The sequence below is a fragment of the Sminthopsis crassicaudata genome, chromosome 4 (assembly GCF_048593235.1).
Source record: "Sminthopsis crassicaudata isolate SCR6 chromosome 4, ASM4859323v1, whole genome shotgun sequence".
Lineage (NCBI taxonomy): Eukaryota > Metazoa > Chordata > Mammalia > Dasyuromorphia > Dasyuridae > Sminthopsis > Sminthopsis crassicaudata.
The window spans coordinates 462499908-462504432 of NC_133620.1; the positions used below are offsets into that span (position 1 = coordinate 462499908).

General features: G+C 34.5%; 1 protein-coding gene across 1 annotated transcript in view; it reads right to left on the reverse strand.

The window, feature by feature from the left end:
• PHKG1 (phosphorylase kinase catalytic subunit gamma 1) overlaps positions 1 to 834 on the reverse strand; it is a 27454-nt gene extending 26620 nt beyond the window's left edge. The window contains exon 1 of the mRNA XM_074263998.1: positions 674 to 834. The gene's annotated coding sequence lies outside the window, so the exon portion shown is untranslated. The remainder of the gene's footprint in view (positions 1 to 673) is intronic.
• Between the last annotated feature and the right edge of the window lie 3691 nt (positions 835 to 4525).

Consider the following 4525-nt stretch of genomic DNA (forward strand, 5'->3'; position numbering starts at 1 on the left):
TGTGTGTGTGTGTGTGTGTGTGTGTGTGTGTGTATAGATAGATAGATAGATAGTGTTTAACATATACTTTAACATTTTAACATGTAAAAAATAAAAATAAAATTTTATATATGTAAAAAAACAGAATGACTCCCAGGCCTTGTCCAATTATATCTATGAACCTGATGATGATGGAGTTCAAGGGAGAAACACCTTTCCTCTCCCTGTATTGGAATGGAAGCCATTTATCTTCTCACTCATTCTAATATTAATGCTTAGAATTTCTCTCTCCCAATCCTTCTAAACCACTGCTCTCTTAGCTTGGAGTCATTCCCCCTTGCTGGTTTTATGTCCAGTTCCCGATCCTATCGGTGACTGTGACTTGCCGTCCACTTCTGAAAACTAGCCCATGGATCCCTGAGACCATTCTGCATTCCTTCTGGCTACATGTTAGGACTCATTCGGTTCTGGAAACAGCACCGTTTATTTCTAAAGATCTCTAGGAATCCCAGAAGTGGCCCCAGGGATCCTGGAGCACCCCCATCATCGTACTGGAATCATCCCCATGTTGATAAAACAGCTGCTCCCCCATCATCATAATGGAATCATCCCCATGTTGATAAAACAGCCGCTTAACTTCATCCTACTCTGTCACTAACTCTTGTCCAAGGCCTAAGCTTTTTCCCAAGCTCACCTTGGCTGGCTTGGCTGCCCCGATCAATGTTGCATGACCTCCACTCAGCACCAGAACAATCTTCTCCAGCTATTTTCTGACCACTGTGGAAGGCGCTTAGCTCTGCAGGTCGTCAAGCAGGGATGCAAGTTGTTGATGGGAGCAAGGAGGTTCTGTCAACTCCCAAATGTTAGTGTCTCCAGACCACGGAGCTCAGAGATCTCAGAGGAGACCATCTGTCCCTGCCTTTCATCTCCAACAGACTGTTAAGATTAGCATCAACACCTGCCCCACATTGAAAATGACAGCTCTGGCAATCTAGATTGAAGCCAAGGTCTGCCCCAGCTCCCAGAACAACCCTCTCTCTGGACGTTTTTACAAAAATCTACAGCTAAACTGTCCAGCTCCTGGACTACTACTTGAAGAATAAAAGAGATCCTGTATCTCTATCAGGAAAGCTCTAACCATTTCACTCTCTCCAAGAGATTCCTCTGAAGGTCTGCTCTATCAGCGGGGTGAGGACTGTCCGTCCAGAGACTGGAAGGAGTTCACAGGGGTGCCAAAGGAATAAATAACAATAATAGCTGGCATGTATATGTCAGTTGGGGGTTTATATGTGGGAATATACTACTTTAAGGTTGGCCAAATACTTGATGTAAAAATGAAAGTGCCAGGTTTTTAGACTGGCACATCACATCCCTCTCCAGTCAAGGAAAAGCCAGTTCATTTTCACACACTTGTACTCATTTTTTAAAATATATTTTTAAATATATAAATATATTCAACCAATTTATATATAAATAAATAAATAAATAAGTAAGTAAATAAGTAAATAAATATTTTAATATTAAAAACACAGGACTAGCATGGCAGAAACCCCTCCAGCCAAGGAAAAGCCAGTTCATTTTCACACGCTTGTACTCATTTTTTAAAATATATATTTAAATATATATATATTTAAATAAATATATATATATTTTAATATTAAAAACACAGGACTAGCATGTCACAACCCTCTCCAGCCAAGGAAAAGCCAGTTCATTTTCACACGCTTGTACTCATTTTTTAAAATATATATTTAAATATATATATATTTAAATAAATAAATATATATTTTAATATTAAAAACACAGGACTAGCACGTCACAACCCTCTCCAGCCAAGGAAAAGCCAGTTCATTTTCACATGCTTGTACTCATTTTTTAAAATATATATTTAAATATATAAATATATTTAACCAATTTATGTATATATAAAAATAAATAAGTAAATAAATATTTTAATATTAAAAACACAGGACTAGCACGTCAGAACCCTCTCCAGCCAAGGAAAAGCCAGTTCATTTTCACATGCTTGTACTCATTTTTTAAAATATATATTTAAATATATAAATATATTCAACCAATTTATGTATATATAAAAATAAATTAAATAAATATATATTTTAATATTAAAAACACAGGACTAGCACGTCACAACCCTCTCCAGCCAAGGAAAAGCCAGTTCATTTTTTAAAATACATATTTAAGGGGGCAGCTAGGAGATAGCTAGGTGGCACAGTGGATAGAGCACCAGCCTTGAATTCAGGAGGCCCCGAGTTCAAATCTGACTTCAGACAATTAACACTTCCTAGCTGTGTAACCCTGGGCAAGTCACTTAACCCCAGCCTCAGGAAAAAAAAAAAAAAAAAAAAAAAAAAAAAAAAAATATATATATATATATATATACACATATATATATAAACATATATATATATATATTTAAACATATAATATATTTATTTAAATATAGATAAGCAAATATATTTAAATAAATAATTTATATATAAATATAAATACATATTTAAATATACAAATGAATATATTATCAAATAAATATTTTAAATATAATATATATTAAGTATAGATTAAAATAAATATATATTAAAATATATTTTGAATAAAAATAAATGTTTTAGTATATTTAAATTAAAATTTTAAATATAAATAAATATATACATAAATGAATATATATAAAACCATAACAGAATTCTTCTTTTCTACCTTCACCTTGCTAGAAATACCTTTTACAAAATAAAAGGATGAATAGTACTTTTACTTGCTGAACACATCTATCTAATGAGAGAAATTATTTTTTTTGCTGAGGTGATTGGGGTTAAGTGACTTGCCCAGGGTCACACAGCTAGAAGTGTTAAGTGTCTGAGACCAGATTTGAACTCTGGTCTTCCTGACTTCAGAGCTGGTGCTCTATCCATTGAGCCACCTAGCTACCAGAGAAATTATTATTGATAACCAATTGTGAGGGGAGAATCAGGCTTTTTCCCTATCTCATTTTCTTGTTCAAAGCCCAGACTTAAAAGGACATGGCTGACCTCTGCCAAAAATCTACCCCACCTAGACTCCCTTAAATCTGACAGAAATTCCTGTCCACTGTATTTTAATCAAGCACATTTGGGGGGAGGTAGATCCCTTGTTTAGATTGCCCAAAGATAGAGACTGAATGTTGATTGAAGCATGGTATTTTCACCTTATTTGTTTGTTTCTTTCTCATGTTTTTTCCCTTTTGGTTTCATTTTTCTTGCACAAGATGACAAATACGTTTAAAAGGATTGCACACATTTAACCTATGTCAGATTGCTTGCTGCCTTGGGGAGGCTTGCACCCTTGGGAAGCGGAGAGGGAAGGGAGGGAAGGAGAAAATTTTGAAATACAAATTCTTACAAAAATGAATGTTGAAAACTATCTTTACATGTATTTGGAAAAATAAAATACTATTGAGGAAAAAAAGAATGTCAGGGGCAGCCTGCCAATGGGGCGGGAAAGATTGCCCAAGACTGGGGGTGATCTGGGTACAGAGACAATCTTTGTCCAAGAGTGACTCAGCCCCTTATTGGCGCGTGCTCACTTCTCATTGTAATATTCATTCTCTCATTAATTGTCAGCCAATCAGAGTTGATTGCCACTGTCAAGAATACCCACTCTTCTAATGGCATTTAAACTGTGAGCCTACTATGAGAGGTCTTTGGCATTCAAGACTGTCAAAAATCTATTACTAAAATATGAACACTAATAATAAAATCATTAATTACCTAGAAATTGTGTGTCTAGTATTTTTTAAATATCACAATAACTACAAGTGAGGAAAGATCAAGATTCACACTGTGTCCTGAGCTGTCAAGAAGGCCAGGCCATTACAAACTTTGGACTATTCTCATTTTATTTCACTGAAACCAAGGGAATAAGAACTATTTTGAAGCCTGAGGCAAGAAAATGAAGATCAGAGAGGCACTTTCTTCATATTTATTTATCAAAGGTACGAGATTCTGGAGAGAAAAATTAATTAGGGAAGTGAACAGCTGGCTGAGAAAGTAGCAAGTGAGAATGGGCTTTTTTATTTTTGAGTCACAGCTTACAATTAAGGTTGATATATTCCTGGCCAGAGATGGAACATACCTAACAAAAGGTAACAAGAATGCATTTGCCAAGTGTATTGTGCATCTAATCAAAGGAGCTTTGAACTAAAATGATGTGGGAGGAAGAAAATTACCTAAGTTTACTTTCCAAGTTAGATATGTTAGAGTGGTCAAAAGGAAGGAAGAAGAATAGAAGCTAAAATCCCCCCCCCCTTAAAAAAAATGATGAGATAAAACACAAGACTCAATAGTAAAATTTATGATCTTGAATATATATTTATAAATATACATATAAACATATATGTATACATATAAATATATACATAATTATCTATACTCAGATGTTCAAGATTTAGACAATAAAAAAGAAAAACTAGAAGTTTTACAAAACAAAATAAGTTTGATCTGTAGATATTGAGACTTGGCAGAATAAAACTCATGACTAGATCACAGCTCCAGAT